The sequence below is a fragment of the Ambystoma mexicanum genome, chromosome 5q, assembly GCF_040938575.1.
Source record: "Ambystoma mexicanum isolate Mex_15411 chromosome 5q, UKY_AmexF1_1, whole genome shotgun sequence".
NCBI classification, from domain to species: Eukaryota; Metazoa; Chordata; class Amphibia; order Caudata; family Ambystomatidae; genus Ambystoma; species Ambystoma mexicanum.
The window spans coordinates 1016795647-1016820312 of NC_090933.1; positions in this window are offsets into that span (position 1 = coordinate 1016795647).

The following is a 24666-nucleotide window of genomic DNA, read 5'->3' on the forward strand; positions in this document are numbered from 1 at the left end:
CGGCACGAGGGTCTTGCTAGAGCCGGGTTGGTGCAGGATCAGGAGAGCGTCAATATGCACTTTGAAAATAAGTTTGTTGAGTGTTGTAGTTCAATGAATGTCCCAAATCCAGTAGAGAGGAATACCAACAGAGCAGTAGGTAAATGAGGTACAATAGTCAAAGATGGCGCTGGTAGAAATAGCAGAAAACAAACAAAGTTGGTTACCTGTAACACACGCTTCCCAAACGAGGGTTGGAGCAACTGAGGTGTTCCGAGTACTGCTGATGAATGAGTTGCAAAGACAGCAGGAGCAGGGAAAGACAATCCAAATAACGTTCCGCGTCAAATACCAGAAGGTCACGACAATGATAAGGACGGAGAGAAGGCAGTCCAGGGGCAGTCCGGGTCGATACCGTAGTGGTCTATAAGAAGTGCCAATGAAATAGGAGACGTAACAATCCAAAGGTTTGGGCGTGGGTCGGAACCAGGAGATCAAGTCGGGATTTCATTACAAGATTTCACGAAGGAAAACGGACATAACCGCAAATAGTAAGAAACACTAATTAGCAGCAAAAAGCCCTCTGGAAGACGGCAGTTTTAAACCCGTAAGGGGGGCGTGCCTTGTTGCACCTCCTTCACGTACGAGACGTGTCAGCTGACACGGGTTCCGCCGTAGCTTGTACAGACGCCATGGCAACCTGTATCTGCTCCACAAAGGAGCCTTTGAATGGGACGTACACCGCAGGGAAGTATTTCTCTGCCGAAGTGTAACAGCTCTGGGTGAGTTTCTCCAGAGGCACCGCGGGGCAGCACAAAGCTCCATTCTCCAGGATGTCCGAAGCCACATAGTAATGTGGATGGAATACTTCATAAGGCATGCAATAATCACATGACATGCAATCACAACCCCAGCATGTATTCACACAAACTGTGTCCCCATCATTGAAAAGGTTTCTTCTTAAATTCCTTATTAACCCACAAGTGCATGTAAGGATAGGAGACACATCAACATTCCATCCCACAGTCATAGTTGCTTCAGGACAGGAACCAAGACGCAATAGTGCACAAAAGATCAGCATTGCAGAAAACACAGTATAGCATAACATGCTTGGACTAAAACAGACTTTTTTTGAGAGAAATGTTCCAATATCTATCGGTCGTTAATAACAATTAGTGTTGCGCTGTGTGATGGGCTTGAGGTGTGCTTCAAACTCCCAGTTACTTATTGTTTTTTTTTACCCAGGAACATCTATGAATATGTATGAATGTTTGATATATGGCAAATTCTAAATTAATAACACCTACAGACAAGATGTGTCCCTATTGAGAATGTGAGGCGAAGAATCTAGTTAGAGAGTTGGCCCAGTGACACATTCTATCATACATTGGAAGCTAGGCTTTTGCACGTGCAAGATGCTGTTGAGATCAGTCCATGCCATTTTACCTGCCCAAGGAATAAGCTAACATTGGTTTAGCAATGGTCAACGTCAAACTGTTAATTTTTCCCTGGTAAGTGTTTATGGAAGGTGAAGTTGGTGGCTGTAACGAACCAGTTATATGCTGATAGAAGTTAATTATGTTGTTGTAATTATCTCATTAGTTTTAGTATCTTTACAAGTCCTTGAAAGACAATTAAATAGGCAGTGTTACAGATGAATGTGTGAAAATTGGCATCATAGGATCCCCAATTCCCTATGAAATGAACCCACCCAGCGGGTAGGGATGGTAGACCACCAAATCTTAAGCATAATGAGAACTGACGTAAATTAATAAGCAACATATGCATTTACCTTAGCATCTAGCCCTGTACAATGTGAAAATAAGTAACATTTGGAAAGGAAAATATAAATAATTATGTTCTGTATCCCAGGGTATACCCCCCAAAAAAAAGAAAAAAAAACTGCTATGCCCCTCTATGGCATTGTAGGTGTGGGAACACTCCCCCAAAATTTGGTTGGTATTTGACCCAAAAGTTAGGTGACCAACACAATTATATTGGTCAACTTTGGAGGTGAGAACCGTACCCTCTGACCCCAACATTTCCCCATTAACTCCCTCCCCTATACCCCAACCCCACACAACTCTCCAGTACAATGTTTTCTGTCCAAGAGCCATGTACATAAGGGGAAAACATCTAAACCAACCCGAATGCCTTGTTGGCGGCCTGCCAGACCCATGTCAGACTGTGCAAAAATGTATAGGGAGGTGCGGGTGATGCTAATAGCCTTCCTTCCCTCTCCGGCCGCTAAAATGTCCCCACTTGATGAACTCAAACTTCCCCAAATAAATCACTAGCCAAATTCTAAATGTTTGTGGGGCTCAAACTCCAAAATGTGTGATCTGAGTTCTAATTAAACTGCCTCCCTTGCCTCAAGGGTATAGATTAGAGTTACACCTGTAAACGAAAGCACATGCTTAGCAATATCGATTTAACAGATTCACACTGAGAGTGCAATATTGTACAAAAACGAATGTATTTGTAATGCCCAAAGGTGTTAGCTCCTAGCTTCCCTGCTATTTTTCTCAATAATTAGTGTGTTTGGATATAACAAGATCCTGTATGCACGTTTTTGATCATATGCTTAAGTTGCCCGACATTATGATATATGTTGTTAAGTTGTTATATGTTGTTAAGTTATGTGATTAGGCCTATATACATTGCTTCAATTATCAATGTAGCTGGCCTGGGTGCCCAGACCCGTCTCGAAGTTGGTGCACTATACCCTCACCATGGGCAAACAGTGCCAATTCTTTGGATGAGAAGGGATCTGGGGGAAGATAAGGGAATGGTAAAGAGGTTTTAAGGGCCAAGGCAATTGGAATGGGAGGATTCACCACGGTCAACCTGATTTTTGATCGCTTAAATACAGTAGATCCAGTTTAGCTCTACCATAGTGTAATGCGAATGAGTGCATAATTCTGAGTGTTTGTTGTTCTACATCCAGTATCGTGTTTCGTCAGAAAATGGGCCATACTTATTACTGGAGCGCATTTTTGGATCACAATTCTGGACCTGCCAAGTCCAGAATCTGTTTGTAAATGTTGAATAAGGGTAGAAAACAAATGGTAGATTAAAGTCTGATGTACATGTAGGTTGTTTCTCCCTAAGATATCTGAACAGGGGTATGTGCTGCAACCTGTAGGAGTCCGGAAAATGGGATACTCACACCTTACCGCACACATGTGTGAAATTGTTATCCCAGCGGGCAAAGAGGGGGCTCTCTTATGATGACCATGGCTCGCTCTCAGCGAGAATAGTGGGCTCTAGAGCAGGCTGCACTCTCTTCTATGAGATGTGTTAGACCTGGTTGCTATACCGAATGCGGTCCCTTTGACTGCTATACGCTATGAATTAGGATATGTCTCCTTAAAGACTCGTGTGCATTGGAGGATGCTCACGCTTTATGCAAAACTTAAGGCCCCACTACCTAACACTCTATACAAACTCATTGGAGAGAATACTGAGCACTCGGTTTCTTAATTAAATTCTGTAACTCGTGTGAAATTATTCTTCAAAATGCTGATTCCGATCTTGAACAACTGACCACCAACCCAATGAAAACTAAAAAGAAGTTGTTGGACTATGATTGGTGTCTCACTGTTGATTGCTTACATTCATACAACTCTATGAACCATCTATCACACGGACAGAAGAAAAGAGGGTCTCTCTCCCAGATTCTCACTATTTTTCCAAACAGAATCCATCAATCTTCCTTGTTAAGATTCCGTTGGAATTATCCTTCCTACTTTAGACATTAAACTGAGACAAAACCAAATTAAGGTGGAGGATAGTCTTTGCAGATTTTGCCAGTCAATTCTGGAAATGGCCAAACATCTTATTTTATACTGTACGCAACTTAATACTCTAAGAGACTCCTGCCTGAGTTCACTGAAGGATCTGTACTTGGGGCTATCTGTTGATCTGGTGTGGCAGTGTTGTCTATGTATTCAAAATACGCAAGAGGGATTGGCATTGTCTGGGTTCATTTGCAATCTTCAATTGGCCTGCTCTAGATAAACTGTATGGGCACCAATATATATATATATAAATATGTGTATATATATATGTCACCTTTGTCATTTGCTACCTGACCTGTTTGCATTGACTCTATTTTTTCTCTCTTGTTTTCTTCCTCTTCCTATTCTCTTATTAGTATAGGTAAGGCAATGTTTACCCTGAAAGGGCCTAAGGATTTGATTTTTTCCTGGTCTTGTACTTTTCTCTTGCTCCTTTTTTTCTTTTCTTTTCTTTCTCTGTTTTCTTTTCGTACCTTTTTCTTAAAAATGTACTGTTTTTTTGCTATAAGGCTGATACTCTTGTTCTGCTGACTACTTTTACTGTGTATAATTGTACATTCTTCACTTTTGTAAAGGTTTAATTAAACCATATACAATCAAAAAAAATAATCAGAAATGAAGGCCTCTAAACCAGGGTGTAAGGAACACTCTTGTTGTTAGAGAGACTTTGGTAGCTGTGTCTGGAAATCTTTGTTGGTTGCTGTTTACATAATACACTTTGGAATAGTTTTAGAACTAAGTGTAACAATGAGACATGGATGCACATGCTGGAGACTGTTCATGTACTATTTTTTGCATCTGATTGATGGGATGTGAATGTGGTAGTGGTATGAATAGGTTCCTCTGAGTTGTATCATTATGACAGAGTACACATTCTTGCAGGAAACCACCTTCAATTCAACCTGATGAAAGCTCATGGGTGGCATTACATGTGCATTTATCCATGACTTTTGTTGTTTTTTGCACCTTGCAGTCACAGACGTTTCTATAAATAGCTGAAGGAAGGCTGAAGAATCTGAAATCGAATTGCGCATTATGCGCTGTCCCCAACGTAGAGCGAAAGCTAGTGAGCTAGTACTGACAGGCTTCTTTAATTTCGGGTGACTGACAGCCGTATAATTGGGATAAGGAAATGAGATGCACTAGTATGCCGATAGATCCGCGTGATCACAAGCATAATTGATTTAGTGCCTATTTTGCATCCACTATCTGCTTAGGGCCGCTTACCACGGATGGACAGAGAGTGGATAGCTGTATTGCCTATTGTCAATTGCTGATTTGGAGCCGCATCGTTAAGAGGCCAGACAAGAAATAAAAGATTGAGCGTTATACCTGAGGTAATAACAAAGATGTTCCTCTAAATGCTGATAGACATACATGATACACAAGCTTAATTGATTTAGTGCCTATTTTTGTATCCACTATCTGCATAGGGCAGGTTACCACAGATGGACAGAGAGTGGGAAACTATATTGCCTACTGTTAATTGCTGAGTTGGAGCCGCATTGTTAAGACGCAAGACAAGAAATACAAGATTGAGCGTTATACCTGAGGTAATAACAAAGGATGCTCCTCTAAATGCCATTAATTTCATCTAGAATGTACCCAAAGCAGTTGGGTAGAGAGTATAGGTAGTCAATGTATTCTAGCACCTAGATATGACTACCTCAAAATGATCAATGTTCAACGAATGAGTCATTTAACACTGTCCCAAGAGAAATGAGTCTAAGATAGAAGCCAATGATTCCCTTCCCCCGTGATGTTAAACACAGCACGTTGTAGTTAATACAAATTACAACTAGGAATAGTCGAGTAATAAAACCAATGTTCCTATAGTTGCTACCCACAGATATCCACTCAGTGGCCTTGCCCGGAGAAAGGATCAAAGGGAGGGTATCAGATGGTCTACCCCCAACAAATCCAAGAAGACAAGATTAGTGTGTACATTGTAAATCAGTATGGTACATACCCCTGAAGAATTTCCTAGCCAACAGCGTGAAATTATAAGGAAAGAAACATGTCGAGTGTGTTGTGAATGTTGTGTGATTGATGGAATGAGTGACGGTGGCCCAGATGGTCAGAAGTGGTATGGACTTGCGTGTGCTTCCTGAATAAGAGATGGTAGCTAATAACAGATCCTGAATGAGAATTTACTGTATGTACTAAATTAAGTGTTGATGAATTTAGGTACCAAAAAACATTGTTGATGTACAGTACGATTGTGCTTAAACTGAAAGGTTTTTTAGAATCTTGCAGAAAAATCTATAATACATATAATAGATGATGTTGATATTTTTAATTGAAATGTGTTTTATGAAAAGTAAATAAATTGATATTGTTGATACTAATTGGAATCGTATGTTATGATTTAATAAACACTAACAAATAAGACTGGACAGACACAAATGGTTTTGGGGAAGCAATTGACCCTGTGAACAAATTATATTGTATTGTTATTTATAGAGGGCTGTTCATAAGCGGTCTTTGCACATATTTCCTCTAGTCTCTCTGAGGTTTGTGAGAAAGCTCAGGGGAGAAAATGTTCACTGATGGCATTGTGTCAGACCAAATCAGCAGAAACTCTGTATTTGTTTTACTGAAAAAAACAGTGGATTTTGTAATGGTGCAAGGTTGCATGATGTCTTCAAATAGAAAATCGTAAGATTGGGCATAATTTGTTTCCCCTGCTTTACACAGTATAGCTAGGTTCACATTTAAAGGTTGTATTGATCAACGCTTCTGGGCAACAGAAAGGATGGTTTTCAGTTCAATTCTCCACATCTCTGATGCGCATAGGTTTATTCCAAGCTATGTACACCTAAATCCAACCATTGAGACCATACTACTTTGCTCAACTGCAGATTATGTTGACATGTCCCACTGTGGGTCTAATTTTAGCAAGTAGAATAAAACATTTAATGAGCTATTTAAACCATGCTCTTATATATTCAGACTCAGACCGCTGAATACCATATACCTTTGTAAGCATAGCATGGATTATAAAAACCTGATACACATAAAAATGCATGCATTCAATGCATGACACAAAAACACATACCTTAAAGCTAACTAAAGTAATTGTTGAAAAATGAAGCTTGGTTCAAAAGCAATACATCTGCAACAATATTATCTAAAATAAACATCTGAGTTATCATCACCCATACATATTCGCATCAACAATGTTTTGGAATAAAAGTCTGAAAAGTCTGTTACATAACTTCAAAATGTTAGCATCAATCAAACTGTGGCAATCAGTACTCGTTTATCATACTTTAGACTTTAGTATTATTCTTGCAAAGCTGACAATCTCTGTCCTCTCTACTTATACATCCCCCTCATCCCAGAATCCTTCAAGGACTCCTCCCTTTTGAGCAGAGTTACAGGCCAGGAGCCTCACTTGTGATGTTTACTATGCCTCTGCTTCTTGATGTTTTCTATTATTAAAAGTCCAACAAAGAGCAGTTAGGCTCACCCCACATTTTCTGACAGGAAAATACCACTCTTACAGCACATGAGTACCACGCTTCACGAGATCCAGTTATCTGCAAAACAGATGGGTTAGACTATAGTTGCCATAGTGCATGTTGATATTTTCTAAGAGCCCTCATAAAATGACCCCTCTTATTAATGAACATTTGTGAAACTCCTGCTTCACTTAACTTTCGGTTAGAGACACTTTCCATATATAGTTCATTTCATTTCTGGAACCAATTCACCACTTTGTTAACTTTTATGTTTAATCTTTCTGTGTGGTTGCACCGTCTAACCTTAGTTGTAATACACCAATGTGTTAACAAACTCATCAATACAGCAAAATCCATTGTTGAGCCTACGATTATTTAATCAAGGATAAGTTAACCCTGACTTATCTGATTTCTTTTATCACTAATGCATTAATTTAAGAACATTATGAGACACTATTTATGTGCATCAAACAAAGGGCACACTTTAGCACACTGCATGCTAATGTTTTGCCTCAACAATCTGGCCAATGCTGACAACCCAGGCTAGATACCCATGTTCACCAGTCTCATGCATCTCTTTCCAGTCTTTCAATCAAATCAATAGATTTCATTAATTTACAGTATAGGCTAAGGTTTGCCATTGGCAATGAGTGCACTAATCTGGTGGCTTTTCAATCTGCAACTTCAAAATCTTGTGAATATTCACTGTGTCTTGCATAACAGGTGTATTATGCTAATCGGGCGCTCAAACATATGTTCTCTTCTTTCCCACTTGTTTCCCTCTGTTTATTCAAATGAATGTTGTTTAAAAAAACTATGTAACGTATTGTTTCATCTTCCTAGGTACGTTTATGTGCCATACCTGGCTCATTTCTATGACCAACACACAGACTTAATTTGTGTATTTTATTGCAATGTTGCTCTTTTCTTATTATTGTCTATGTCTATCCCTTGTTACATTTCTAGGGGGTCATCACAAGTTGGGCGGTATCCCGGCCATAAATCCACCGGCATACCGTGTGGCGCAAATAACGTTACCACAACTTAATCTGGCGCTATAAGCGCCAGATCCCGAGTTGTGGCAAGGCAATAAGTCCCCATTTTCATGGGGTCTATTGGACCCAATGGGGCTTTTTCGGCACAATTAGTGTGCCACCAATTGCGCTGCGCTAATTGTGGCGAAAATGGGCGCCAAGTCTCCAGATTTACCTCCAGCTCAAAGCTGGAGATACAGCTGGCTGACTTTCCGTCCAACTCATAGCGTTCCCGACACCTTTTTACAGCTCCTCCCAAGTTATGATAAATGTCATGCCTTGACAAAGTTCTGTTGTTGATTAATGTGTCAACTTTTGAAGGTCCCTAGTACAATTTAAACATCTGCACCTTCCAATAAGCCAATTTTAAAATTCTATTTCTAATAGGTTTTGACTCGCTGGACGGATTTGGGTATGATTTACAAAGAAAATAATGCTGTTCTACCATTCACAAAACTGTACATTTTGGGAATAATGTATTTAAAGGTAAAACCATTATTAAGTAAAGGATACAAAATGTTTGTTTTCAGCCTACTCCCATGTTTTTTCCCATAGAGAAAAGGGCATTGATTGACCACCCATATCATGACTATTGCTCGACAGATGGTACCAAATAAGAAACTTGGGCAGAATGCATTGCAGATGCCTGCTTTGCTGGTTTCGTGTAAATCTATCCAAACGTATTTAAGATATTTGATGGAGAAGGCGGGACCCTGCGTCCAAAATACACTTACATATAGCACATGATGCTTTACTGCAGAGAGTGTGAGAGGCTTTTCAGAAATGAGAGGTCACCATTTTGTTCCTGTTTTTTTGCTTGATGTGAGTGATTGCTGCAGTATAACATAGGGAAGCCAACATGGACAAGTGGAAAAATGCTATTTAGAGGTGGAAAAGGGTTATATTACCATCAGGAAGTCGGGGGTCAACTGGGTGGCCCCTTTGTGGTGTAACATTTTTGGTTTACGGGGAAATCCTCGTGAAACTTGTGAAATTCCTGCAGTAATGTTGTAAGACACGCCCAGAAAGGAAAATGCATGGAACAGACTGAAGGGTGAAAGATGGTAATGGTGAATGGTCGGGAGGCAAAACACAATGGCCCTCATTACGACCCTGGCGGAATTCGGAAAACGATGGCGGAAATGCAATACCGCCATCGAATAGCGCTCGGTGCGACTATGACCCGTCACCGCAAAGTACGAAGCCATTAGCGACACCGTAGTGAACGCCAACGCTAACTGCACCAAGCACGCGCGCGCGCGCCATGCCAAACCGCAAACACCACCATGGCGCAAGGGTACGCCAATTCCGACCCTAGCGGACATGTACCTAACGCCATCAAGCATGGCGGAATGTACCATTCCGCCATGGTGAGAAGTACGGCATCGCAAATCAACCGTAAACGGCCCCACTGAGTGCCTGTACACCGCTCCCTGCCCACAAAGTACAACTCCCCGTAGGTGCAATGAAGTCACAATGCAACCAGTGAAATGTACAAGTCACCCATGCATGCCAACGAACAAAAGAAACACAAGAGGGGCCAATGGGAGCTGCAGGGCACAGATGGCACGAATACAGAAGCCAATCCAATGGACATGACCACAGTCCCCCACCAAGAAACGCACGCAAACACAGGCACCTGTGACCAGCAATATTCCGAGAATCACATCATTCCACCAGTCCACCTGGCTGACCGGCATCTGTTACACAAAACCCAATCCCCCGCCCCTGAGCATGACAACATTCAAACTGTCATATTGGCAGCCCCCTTCCCTGACCACACGGGCTTCGTAGGCAAACGCGCCCAGTACAGTACCACGCAACTAAACTCCGAAGCTGGAACCCAATGCAGATCTCCTCACAATACATCGCCCCCCAAATCGGCACATGCCACATCACTTGCAAAGAAAAACGCTACACGGGCCAAATCAGAATAGAAATTTAATGCACATCAAAATCACCAAGCCCATACAGCCATCAGGCCATGAACTCCAAAACACTTTTCACCATTGTGGGCTGCATCCGCAAGAAATGACCAGCCACTACTTGTGTGACGCCCTGTTCCATCATGGTACACAGAGCCACATTCACGTACGAAAAGGCAACATGGAAGTGCACAGAACCGCAGGGCCGTCCCAATGGGGAGGCACTAGTCCAGCTGAAAGGCCGAAATGTTGCTCCGAGCCACCAGTACTGCGTAAGGGCATGTGGCCCATTGGCGATCGTCCCATAAGATCGTAATGCTGCTCCACTGATTAACACGAAGCAGCAGGTGTCGGGAGTAAAACCCATCTGCAGGAGTGGCATACAGATGGCAGTGGCAAAAGGGGAGGAGATACCTGTCAACCAAAAGAAAAGAAAAAGAACAGAATGGCCATCAGAACTACATTCCAACAACTCACTCCAATGATCACACTAAATCCACAGCCATATGCATGCTAGCCCACTCCAAAGGATCATCACCACCCCAAAACCACTTGCGACTCATAACCATCTATATCGAGGTGCAAACACCATCACAAACGAGTGTACCTGTGCATGCATCTGTCAAAACAGAATCCATCAGATGGGAATGTTAACGTGCATGGACACAAGTGTCTGAGGGCGCGTCGAGACAGGGAGGGCTCAACAAGGCCACATAGACGATGGTCCCACTATGGCAGCCCTGCATCACATAGCGTAGGGGAGGCGGATAGATCCCAAGAAGCCCTGTACATGGCAAACTCTGTATCAAATCACCTGCCCATGCATCCATTCATCATTCCCTCATCCCGGGATTAAAACGCCTGAATATTTACTCACATAACATTAGAAATATCCATTGAGTCTGTGCGTTATGCAGCCTGCAAAATCCACCGTGCCCCAGCCCGTAATTCCAGTGTAGTGAAGTAACATGTATTTGGGAACGTCCGGCCTCATCGCCCACGTCGCAATTGCGCATCCCAAACTATTCATATCAATAATTGCATCCTCGCCATGGCCCCTGTCTCAAGGACATTGAACAATAGTACGTTATATTTGCAGTCAGACCTGTGGGCATTTCCTCGCCGCTAGCTGAAAACCGAAAGCGCCGCCCTTCGAATTCCTCATTTGCAACATCACGTCGAAGAGGCATCTGTGGCCGTTTGAAATCACTAATTATTCCATCGAGTGCGGCTGTGTGTGAAAATGGCAACTGCCTTCACCCACAAATGGGACGCCCCGCCCGTCGTTGCAACTCGGTACAGTGATGCATGAGGGCCCACCGTTACTCGAGTACTACGTTCCACTGACCCTTCACAAGTCTGTTCGCGACTGCACAGATAGTATGTGAAACAATGGGACCACAGCAGAATGAACATATCAAACAATCTAACACGGCCATCGGGTACAAATACATGATTGCAATAGCAAGATGCCATTCCCCGAATTGCAGCGTTGTGCGCGGGACGTGCCCGGCCAAAGGGGAGAGCAGTTTGCACAGGTGGAATGAATCACCACAGGTGGAGGCCATACAGCCTGAAAACACATAAATTGCACAGCCAGTCTCCTCCCACAACCACACCGAAATGCTACCGGCAGGACTCGCGATGTTGGCCCTGGGGGACCTGATAGCACTGCAAGTACTCCAACTCCAAGAAGAAGACGAACACCAACTACAACCGGCCGCACGGAGGAGACGCAGGAGGAGGAGGAGGCCAAGGCAGGGCCAGCAAGGGCCGCCAGCACAGCCACTACCACCACGCAGGCAGCCCGCAATCCCACGCCTCCGAGCACATCCGTTCAACCTCACTGATGAGCAGATCCACACCCTCTACCGTTTGGACCGGGACACCATAGCCGCCATTGTGGACATGACACAGGCTGACCTTGTCAGCATGATACATAGCCCAACCGCCATCCCACCCCTACTGAAGGTGGTGTCTGTACTCCACTTCCTGGCCACAGGCACCTACCAGCACACAGTCGGACAGTTGCATGGCATTTCTCAGCCACTGTTCTCACGGACACTATTTCAAGTGCTCGATGCCCTCCTGCAGCACGCAGACGACTACATCTCTCTACCACGCTCGGAGCAGGAAATTACCAACACGAAGGTGGGATTCCATGCACTTGCCGGCATACCGGGTTGCATTGGTGCCATCGACTGCACCCATGTGGAATTGGTCGTCCCACATGCCATGGAGGCCCAGTACCGCAACCGAAAACAATTTCATTCCCTGAATGTACAAATGGTGTGTGACTCCAACAGGATCATTACACATTGTTGTGCCCGATTCCCTGGATCAACCCATGATTCTATGGTCTTGAGGAACTCTACAATACCACGCTACATGGAGCGACACGCAGGGAACAGATCCTGGCTACTCGGTGAGTCTCATTACATGCATGATTATGTGGGGTATGTGATTTGGCAATGACCTGGCAGGAAGGGGGGGGGTGTGCGTACGTAGCAATGGCATTCCACATCATACGTTTCTCGTCCACATATAGGTGATGCTGGATATCCACTGAAGAGATGGCTCCTCACACCAGTCCGGAACCCACGGGACCAGCATGAGGAGGACTACAACCATGCCCACTCACGTACCCGTGTAGTCATTGAACAGGCATTCGGCCTACTGAAGGGTCATTTCCGCTGCCTCAGCAGGTCTGGCGGGGCACTCCTGTACCGCCATGTGAAGGTTGCAAAGATGGTCATGGCATGTGTCATGCTCCACAACATGTGCGTACGTAGAAATGTGCCCATGCCCCCTGACGCAGAACTGCAAGCACCTGATGATGGTCATGATGAGGGTGGGGATGTGGCAGCACCTCATGGAGTCTGCGAGGCACCGGAGGCCCGTGACATTCGTCAGCATCTCATTGATGCATGCTTCTAGCACTCACGCCTGGTGGCTGATACATGGACACGGGACTCGTGGCACTGTGTGTGTCTGGGACATGCACAATATGGACTGTACGCCTATGATGGCCTAGTACACAAAGATCAATGTCCACACATCTCATTGGTTGATCGTGCACTGTTTATGGCATATGTGATATCATGTTAAACACCCTATCGACCCGCCACCCAAGTGAGCCCAACACACCCCCTCCACCCTCCTACCTCCCCCCCGAACACCAGTGTCCAAAGATGCTCATTGTCAGTGGGCTGTCGCTATTGCAAGCCCCCTCTGCGGGTATCAGGGGCACCCCTGCCTGTGGAGCGCAGGTTCCTCCCAGATCCACGTTGGGGGCTGCCCTGGACGGAACTTGCAACGGATGATGTGTCTGCCTGCTCACGTCCATGCATGTCCCTAAGGGTTTGCGAGAGCTCAGTGAGCACACGGCGCACTGCGGCAAGTTCGGCACATACGTCTTTGGACGTCGCATGCAGTTCCCCCCTCAGGCTCTCGGTGCTTCTCTCCATTTGGACTCTCAGGCTCTCGGTGCTACTCTCCATTTGGACTCTCAGGCTCTCGGTGCTACTCTCCATTTGTGCCCTTAGCGTCTCTGTACCTCTCTCCATTTCTGCCCTAAGTGTCTCAGTTGATGTTTCTATGTCTGCCTTAGTGCCCCCACATTCATCGGCATGGTCCTTGAGGAGCGTGGCCAGTTGCTGCTGTTGCACGATTAACTGGTCGAGGGACTGTTGCCTCTGCTGGGCCATGTCCATTTGCGGGGGTGTCACAGAGGGGCTGTTGTCCTCATGTTGCCTTGCCACAGGGCTTGTGGGGGATGGCCAGTCGTCGTCTTGTGGGTGCCCCTGCGTGGTATCCTCATGTTGTACGGGATGGGACAGACAGGGGGATTGGGACAGGTCATGGATCGATCTGACTTCGACATCCCCGTTTTCTGTGTCGGAGCATGCTGCCATCAATGGGGTGTCACCTATGGTGCTGCTGCCACCAGAGGCAGTGCCTTCTGTGGCATCCATTGGGGGGACCTGTGGTGGTGGTGTTGTGGGTATGCTGGCTGCTGGGGTGCCTGTTGATGTTCCCTCCTCTGTGCTGCCACCTGATTTGTGCTGCTGCCGTGTCTTGATGCGTGCAGCTGAGGTGGAGGGTCTCTGGCCGTTGGTCTTGGCCCTCTTTGCAGGTGTGCTGGTAGGGGTGTCCTATAGCTCGTCGTTTTGGTTCGGACCCTGTGGTGGAGTAAAGGAGGGTGAGGGTTATTGATGGGTCTGTGGGAATTGGAATGGCATTGTATCACATGCATTGGGGTGGTACCTGAGGGTGATTTGGGTCGGGGCCTTGGAGGTGCTTTCATTTGTGTGTGGAGTGAGGGTGCAGTTGTTTGGCAGCCTGCAGTTAGGGTGTGCCTGCTGCACGTGTAGTGCGTGTTTTAGGGGTTTTTAATTTTTTATGTATTTATTGTGGGTTTTAACGTGCGCTATCAGGCCGATGTGTGTGGACGTTCTCCTGGACATGTGTTTCTGTTGCACTATGTGGACGCATGGTACTTCACATGGATGGACTGTGTGGATTTGGCATTGTTTTATTTGGCCCATCTACCCGATTCTTCGGATGTCTGCACTCCTTTCTCCATCCCTCCGACTCCCTCTATGCTCTCCATTCCGATGGTGGAGGCACAGATTTCTTCCCAGGGGGTCAACTTGATGGGTGATTCAGGACCTCCCCCGGTGGCTGTGGCAATGTTGCGGTTGGCAGAGAGTATGCTGCGGACGCGTATCCGCAGGTCGTCCCATCGCTTGCGGCATTGCTGTGGGGTGCGGGGTGCGGTCCCCACCGCACTTACCCGCTGTGCCACCAGAGCCCATATGGCCTTCTTGTTTGCAAGTGCCGTTCTGGTCATTTGCGTGGAGAAGACGACGGCAGCATTCTCCTGGAGGGTCTCTGTTAGCACGGTGAGTTCCTCACGGGAGAAGTGGACCTGCCGCTTGCGGTCGCACGCTTTCTTCGCTACTTTTCCCATTTTTCTTGGTTTCGCTAGGGTGGATGACGGGTTGGGGTGTGTTTCAGGGTAGTGATTTTAGTGGTTGTGTGGTTTTAGTGGTTTTATAGGTGTACGGCGGGATGTTTCCCGTTCCGGGCCCATGTTTTTGCTTCCGTTTCCGTATATTTCCGGTCACCGTACTTTCCGGTAGGCGCACACTGCGGTGACCGCTAAGAGGGGTGGCGGTATTGCACCTAGGGCGCCGTACGGCGGCGGTGTGGGCCGTTTTGGGGTCATTTCCGCCATCGCGGACTTTGCACTTCCGCCATGGCGTGGTGCTCGTGCCCGATGGGTCGGAATGGGCCGCACTTTGCTCCTTCGTGCAATGGCGGAAACGCTATTTACGCTGTGGCGGTCCGGTCAGTCACTTTCCGCCAGGGTCGTAATGAGGGCCAATGAGGGGTAGTGGGACTAACATGAAAAGAGGAGAAGGGCATCACATAGTGAGTGCCAATAAGGATGGGGAAGACTTTTTAATTTTCAAACATGTTCCTGTTACCCCGGATATCCGCAAACTTTACTTTAGCGTGTGAATTATTACCTGGGAAGGATTGCGGGAATAGGACAAGGGAGAAAACATTTCAAAAGGAGAGTCGTTAAAACCTGCACAGATCCTGCAGGGATCACATTTAGATCATAACAAAACCCACATTTAGTAGGCAAAAGGCAATTAGTCTTTTGGAACAGCTATGCCTAGTGGGCCACTGGAAATGACCGTAGGTAACTGAATACTGAAGTCAGTGGGGGGGCATGGGCCTTGGCCGGTAGGTTTGGACTTCCATGAACAATGGCCTTGCCTCTTTTAAAATCATTAGTCAGACACATACAGTGGCCACGACTGAACACGACTGCATTGTGACCTGAAGACACTACAGTGTAACAAAAGCCTTTAAATTCAGTGAAAAATCTGCGAGAGAGAATATTATGCTGAACCAATGTATCCAACAAATCCCTTAAAATTCAGCTGACATGTCATCAATGACATTTGTGATGTCATCTTTGATGTCATGGGTGCTAGTCTTAGCAGTGCACGGTGGTGGCGCGAGTTATGGTTGCTTAGCTTACCATAACTGGCGAATTTCAGAGGTTTTTCGGTTTTACTTGGAACCATGAAGTCTCTTTAACAAAGTTTCATTCACTTTATTTCATAGGTTTTTAGTAACGCAACTTAACCATAACGTTTCTGTAACAAAGTTTTTTTTTACTGAATATAGATATAGATAGTATACATTTGATAAATGTTTACTAGGATTCCCTTAGTTTATGTCCATATAACATAGAACATACTGGACCCCCTACCTGCGCTAGTGGTTCTGATGTCTGCGGACTATTTATTAATGTCAAATTTCATTCTTTTAAAACACTTTGTGGAGAACCATATAAAAGAAAAATGTAAATATCACTGTCCCACATGTACCTGTACCCCATCTCTATGTCCCAACCAACCATGCCCAAAATCTCCCCAGCAAGAAAAACGTTATAATGAGACTTCAATCCCTTCCTGCACTACCACCCATCATTTCCAAATCCCTAATTCCCCTCTATTTGTATCAGTTTCTGCTTCTCCCTCTCTTTCATAATTGTTATACTTTTATTCAATAATAAAATATTAAGGGGCCGATTCATGGAACAAACGTGCGCCGAAAATCCCAGGGCAAGCAGGCGCAAGGAGGCGCAAGCGTGAGAAAGCAAGCGCACGTGCACGCATGCGATTCAAGGAAGGCGCTGGGCTACTTTCCCACCGGTTGTGCGCCAAATCCGTGCATGGCGCATGCTGGCGCACACGTCTCCAAACAGCGTGCGCTATGCGCACAGTGAAAGCGCACATAGCGCAGCGCACACAACAAAAGTAGGCGGAACAGGGGGCGTTACACGCAGAATGGGGAATAACGTGTGAAAAAGAAGGCGTAACTGGGGAAGTACTGCTAGGAAGTACACAGTATGCCCACACGCATGCGAACCACACGTATTCATGGAATCGAATAGGGCATACCTGCGCACGGGCAAAGACACGCACAGGCCTAAACACGTCCATCACACGAAGGCAGGCGATAGCGTCCCTGCACATTACAAAAGTGTGCACAAATAAAAAGCATGTATATACTGAGTGGGGTATGTGTATTACTGGGGTTCATGGGAAGTTTTACACGCGAAAGGGCCCTGTGCGAGTGGGGTACATGTATTACTGGGGTTCGCGGGAAGATTTACACGCGAAAGGGCCCTGTGTGAGTGGGGTACGTGTATTCCTGGGGTCCGCGGGAAGTTTTAAATGCGATTGGCCCTGTGCGAGTGGGGTACGTGTATTCCTGTGGTTCACGGGAAATTTTACACGCGATTGGCCCTGTGCAAGTGGGGTACGTGTATTCCTGGGGTTCGCGGGAAGTTTTACACGCAAAAGGGCCCTCTGCGAGTGGGGTATGTGTATTCCTGGAGTTCATGGGTAGTTTCACACGCGAAAGGGCCCTATGCGAGTGGGGTACGTGTATTCCTGGGGTTCGCGGGAAGTTTTACACGCGATTGGCCCTGTGCAAGTGGGGTACGTGTATTCCTGGGGTTCGCGGGAAGTTTTACACGCAAAAGGGCCCTCTGCGAGTGGGGTATGTGTATTCCTGGAGTTCGTGGGTAGTTTCACACGCGAAAGGACCCTGTGCCAGTGGGGTACGTGTATTCCTGGGGTTCGCGGGAAGTTTTACACGCGATTGGCCCTGTGCGAGTGGGGTACGTGCATTCCTGGGGTTCGCAGGAAGTTTTACACACGAAAGGGCAACGCCTGTGCGCGATACATCACAGACGCGCTTACGCGCTAAGGGCCTTTGGTCCAATGAAATCTCGTACGTGTGCTAACGCGCTTACGCGCTAAAGGCCTTTCCTCAAATTTCACACTGACGTGCACTTTTTTCACGTGCCAATTCACTCCATATCTAGCTGGCCATGCGTGCACACATGGAAGACCACGCTCCTGCCCTGAAGGCCATTTTCCTGTCCCCCAGAACCCCGAGCACGCTCCCACCTGCCATCTGCTGCTGCCTGACTGTCTGCTGCCCACGTGCCCTGCTATTTGGTGCCTGCACATCAGCCATCTGCAGGGGTCCAGTTGCTGTGTCCACCCCTGCTGGAACAGAAGACTCCCAACTGGGATACCATCGCTCCACAGCCCAGCCCCAGGACCCAGTTGCCCACCCACTCCTGCCTCTGGGGTTGCCCTGTCGGGCACATCTCCATCTGGCACCACTGGCAACCCCCAGCCAGAGAGGCAGAGGGCAACCAGCTTCACTGTCACCGAAGTTGGTGTCCTGGTGGAGCATGTCCTGGGGCATTATGATGCCCTCTTCGGAACATCACGCGCCAACAAGGAAGGACGGGAGAGGATCTGGGATGACGTAGTGGTTGCCATCAACGCGGAGGGGGTGGCAACCCCCGACATCAAGAAGCGCTGGGAGGACTTCAGGTCCAGGACCCTCCACAAGGCCCGGCGCCTCGCGGAGCGGGGCCGGGCATGCATGAGTAACATCCAGATGAGGGTCCTGGAACGCGTAGGCCCAGCGCTCCACGCCCAGATCCTTCAGAGCCAGACCCGTCTGGAGTTGAGAGGTAAGTGGCCAAGCATTGCTGTGTGAGACAGGGCATGTTGCAGTGTGCTGGTAGTCTGATGCTTGCCTGTATGTGTGACGTAGGCCATGTATGGATGTGTGTGTGCAGGGACATCATGGTCATGCATGTGAGACCAGTTATGTGTGAACCACATGGTTGGTGCATATGTTTTAATGCAACATGGGGAGCTGCAACATGGGGAGCTCTATGTAGAATGCACACATGAAAGCATGGCTGTCTCTGTTCCTGGACATGGAGGGGGGGTGAGTAATGGGTGCTGATGTCATGTACATGTATGGTGCACATGTGTGTATGTGTGCCTGAGAAGTGTACGCCATGGATGCATGTGACTTTGAAGGCAACATCTTGTTTTACAGGGGTCCTTCTACATGGATGTTGATGTTGATTGCAGGTACCGGGACTGTTTCTGCATGTGTGTTGTGTGCATTCACCCATGTGTTGTGGAGGGACAGGATTGAAGTGACATTTGACAGTGCCACTCATGTGTTATTGCTTCCTGTCTAAGGTATTTTGTACTGTACCCTGATGCTTGTGTGCTATGTCTCCCTCTACGCAGCGTCAAGTGAATAAGAGGGTGGAGATGGCGCTGTGGAGCCAAGCAGTGGGGATGCCTCCACTGGGCGGCGACGCAAGGCCCAGCCACCCTCCCAGGAATTACCATCATCCTGGAGCAAGGGGGCTGGTGCTGCGTCTGCCACAACGGCTGTGGCGGAAGGGCCGGGTGAGCCCCCACAGGGGCTTCCAATGGTGGAAGACGGTAGAGAGCCATCCAGGTTGGTGGTCTCCACAGAGGAGGAGGAGCCCGCTACTGAGCCGCACATGAGGCCTGCTGGGGGTAGTACCACTGGTGCAAGTGGTGCAGTCCAGGGCCAGGGTCAGGAGGCAGCACAGGTCACCGTGGAGGGGCCGGTGCATGTCCCTGTCCTTGACCCTGTGACTGCACAACCATGCACCAGCAGGGAGGCCCCGTCCGCAGGTAGGGGAGAGTGCCATGTCATCTGCCTCTCCACTACATGCGCACGAGGGGTCCCATGAACGTATGGGCTCTCTCCTGATTGGTGTCGTGTTGCGCACGCGTGATGACGTGCATTCTTCCTGGGCAGAACCCTAGAATTGATGTGTATTCCATTTGGCTGCGGTTGGGCCATTGCATATATGCGGAGCGTATGCGGGCGGAAGAGGCGCGGCTCACCATGGTCAGGGCAGAGTTCTCCATGCGTCGGGCGTTGAGGCGGGCAGAGTGCCTCGAGGCGACTCGCAGGGAGTTGGAACAGTCCATGAGTGCCTCCCTGCGAGACCTCGGGGCCAGGGCCGAGGCCTGCCTCCGGGACATTGACATGGAGTTCGATGATGCCCTGGCCCGGGACACCACAGAGTGAGCTGCAGGACTTGCCCGCCGCCAATGTATATTGTTAGATAGTGTTAGGTTTCCTTTCCTTTTCTTTTTTATTTTGGTTGCGCTTGGACAATGCACCACGTTTTTGTGTATCGTTTTTTATTAGGTAGTATTTTTGGTAGGTTTCATTTCATCAGTTGGGCTCATGGACCCTGGATTGTTCATTTGTATATAGTTCAGCATTGGATTATTCCATTTTTTTTTTATTTTCACCATGGAGCAATGGATTTCACTTTCTTTTTTCCCTTTTATTTGCTTTGTTGGACTGTGACTTTGGACACCATTTCTTTTGGATTTCTTTGGATTATGATTTCTTGTTTTTTATTCTTTTACGGACATGCAGCATTTCTTTAATTATTCCCATTGTTGTGTGTTTTCTTTTGATTACATTCATGTTGTGTTTAATACATTTTTTTCTTCATACTTCGATGTGTGGTATTATCTCATTGGTTTCATGAATGTCATGATATGGGTTTTCACATTCACTTGCACCCATTGTGTGTGTGTGACTGACATGTGTTCAGTAACATACTTGCCTTCGGGGTTGTATCATGTAATTGCCTTTTCTATGTGGGTGGATGCAATACTTGGTTGGGTCTTTGGGCTGGGGAGGCTGGCCATAAGGGCCATGATTGAGGATCGTCATGACGTGGGGGCAGGGGGACATGAGTGGGACATGAGTGGGGGCCTGCTGGCAGGTGCCCCGCACTGCTGGTGGGTGGTGGTGCAGGGGGACATGAGTTGGGGCTTGCTGGCAGGTGCCACGCACTGCTGGGGGGTGGCGGTGCTGGGGGACATGAGTTGGTGATCAGTAGAGCAAGCTGACATGTGGCTTGGATGGGGGGCATGCCCATGGTGGATGGGCTGCCTGCGGGACATGACCAGGGGTGCAGGGTAGTCCCCTGTGGTGTGGGCTGCCTGCAGGGGCCGCGGAGGGTGTAGAGAGAACTCCTGGGAGGACCCACACTGCCAATTCACATGTAGGACTCCCCACGCACTCCAGTAATACACGTACCCCACTCGCACAGGACCAATCGCGTGTGAAACTTCCCGCGCACCCCAGTAATACACGTACCCCACTCACACAGGCCCTTTCGCATGTGAAACTTCCCGATAACCCCAGTAATACACGTACCCCACTCGCACAGGGCCAATCGCGTGTGAAATTTCCTGCGCACCCCAGTAATACACGTACCCCACTCGCACAGGCCCTTTCGCGTGTGAAACTTCCTGCGCACCCCAGTAATACACGTACCCCACTCGCACAGGCCCTTTCGCGTGTGAAACTTCCCGCGCACCCCAGTAATACACGTACCCACTCGCACAGGCCCTTTCGCGTGTGAAACTTTCCACGAACCCAGTAATACACGTACCCCACTCGCACAGGCCCTTTCGCATGTGAAACTTCCCATGTACCCCAGTAATGCACGCACCCCACTCGCACAGGCCCTTTCGCGTGTGAAACTTCCTGCGCACCCGAGTAATACACGTACCCTACTTGAACAGGGCCAATTGTGTGTGAAACTTCCCGCGCACCCCAGTAATACACATACCCCACTCGCACAGGCCCTTTCGCGTGTGAAACTTCCCTCAAACCCCATTAACACACGTACCCCACTCGCACAGGCCCTTTCGAGTGTGAAACTTCCCACGTACCCCAGTAATACACGTACCCCACTCGCACAGGCCCTTTCATGTGTGAAACTTCCTGCGAACCCCAGTAATACACGTACCCCACTCACACAGGCCCTTTCGCGTGTGAAACTTCCCGCACACCCCAGTAATACACGTTCCCCACTTGCCGTGCTGGTACAGGGTTAGCGCAGCCCTTTGCGCTGGATTGGGGATTTTCCCTGCGCGAGGGGCATTCTTGGGGGCGTAACTGGCGCTGCTGCAGGGTCGCTGTGCCACTGTGCGCCACTGCTGGTTTTGGTAGCTAAAATCCATGAATACGCTGTGCGTGGAAATGGATTTTAGCACACGCGGCTGGCGCAGAGATTCGCGCGCGCACACTGTGCGCCAGCCGCGTGCACCACTTGTGCGCTTAATTCTATTAATTACCCCTTAAGTGTGTTGTTACCATATTTCTCTGTGCCTTATTTTTTTTAAAAAGGCAGTTAGGGTGTCCGCGGAGAGCAGCTGCTCCTTATTCTGTTTTTGGGCTTCCAGGACAGAGACTGCTCCTTGATGCATTGGATTGCCCTTGCTCTTTCAAACCGCTGTCCTGATGGCATCCATGGCTGCTGCTGGTACTACTGCTGTCTCAACACCACCCCCTCCACCACCAAAACCTCCCCAAGGGCCTTCCGAGGGTAAGAGGTGTGAGGATACAGAGGAGAGTGATCAAGCGGATGAAGAGGATGAGGTAGTGAAAGTCCCTACTACTAGTGCTCACCAGGATTCTTGGGTGTGGAGGTTATTTACCACTCTTGATGGAGTACCAAAAGCATGTGCAAACAAGGTGACCTGCAATAAGTGCAAGGTTGTGCTGAGTCATGGGAAACCATGTTTGTACAGCTGTGGTACCACCTCAATGAAGCAACACCTAAAGTCATTCCACGGTGGGGCTATTCGTAAGGTTGTACATTGCGATAAACGTAGTAGGTTGAGTTCCCCAGCAGCATCCTCCGTTTCTGCTCCTGCCACCACAAGAAACACTCCTGTGGGGAAGCGCATCCCTCCAGATACTTTTTGTCCTTACCTTTCAAAGGTCACAGTATTGTGCATGTACTGCGGCGCAGTACTCTGCAGGGGGGATAACCTTCGAAGTGCTTTAGAGACTGTGGTCAAGGAGCATGAGAAGGACTGCTACCTACCTGAATATGGCCCCCCCTACATCTTCTTCTCTCCACATGCCCTTTCTTATCCCCGTGGTTGGTGTCCCTTCCTTACCCCCCTTTCCCTTCCTTTCCTTGTGTGTCGTGTTTTAAAAACCCCAAAAATATATAAACCAACAAAAACCAAAAAAAAGAAAAGGCTCTTTTCAGAGACGTATTTCACAGTAAAAAAATAGAAGTTGCAATGAAATGTTGCAGGGCCCAGCGCATTTTTGCAAGTTTGCGGACTGTCCGCGGACATCTAAAATGTTTGTGGTGCTGCCCTGTCAAAACCATTGCACTTTTCTCTGGGAGGAAGTGGTGGCTCTGAAATGAGCCTTTTTGTGTTTTAATTTTTTGTTTCGAAAACTTCAAATGGTTAACACCTACTGCAAACTGGATTGCTGTAATTCCAAAAAAGGTGCAATGCATTTTGAATGTTCCGCAGAAAAATCTGATTGCCAGCATAAGTAAGATGTACTCAATCTCTGTGAAACATGTGCGTGCTACGAAACATAATTTTTTCATTGTGAAAAGAGGAAATACCAACATCTCTTAATCAGGCACAGACAGCCTTGTTGACATTGTGCCTTGCTTTCTCCATTTGTGGACCAAATGACGAAGAATGCAGCCCCATTTGTCGCTGCACAATACCGGAAAAAATTACTTTGGAGTTTGGATACATGTCCATGACTTTCCCAAGTCCTTCTTTCATTGCAAATTGCAAAGAGATTCCAGACACATGTCCTAACCTGTTCCCTCCACAATGAATTATAATAATATCTGGATATCACTCTGTCACCAAAGTAGCACAAAGAGGTACCAAATCCAGCCACTTCATTCCATGCACTCAATGCCAATGCACTTCCATATGAGGGAATCCAAGATGTACAGCCACTCCACAGCGATCTGTATGCACCTCCAACCAATTTATCCACAAATCTCCAAACATCCAGATAATCTGTTTTCTGAAACAAACAGCCATATCTCTCTGTTCTCCTATCAGGAAAAAGACTTTCTGACAAAGTCTCTGCTCACATATCACACCCAGTAAAACCTATTCACCACTCCCTTGCTCTGCTAAGTTTCATTTGCATGCCTCTCAAAAATACTGATTGTAATATGCGTTGTCTGCGGACAACCGCGGTGTCCGTGGACAAATCGTAAAATCTGAGCATGGGGAATTAACATTTAAATAGTGTGCCCCAATTCCCCTTTGAAGTTGGCTCCACAACACCTCCACTCCTTTTACATCAATATTGTTAGCCTCATTCCTACATTTAGCATACTGCTCCAAACCATTCACAAACATATCCCCAAGCACCTATACCCTGACCTTTTCAACCTCTGCCATCTTCACTACACATGCCTCTCTCAATACAAAGCAGAACCTCAACACCTGATTGGCTAATCCCTACATAATAATAATAATAATAATAATAATAATAATAATTATTATTATTATTATTATTATTATTATTATTATTATTATTATTATTATTATTATTATTAGTCCTATTTCCATGGCAGGTATGTTGAGAAGCCCTGTATGTGGCACACCCTGTCTGTGAACAGCTGCGGTGTCCGTGCAGCGCATAACACTGGGACAGCCCTTCTACCCTTTCCACTTCACTCTGTGCACCATTC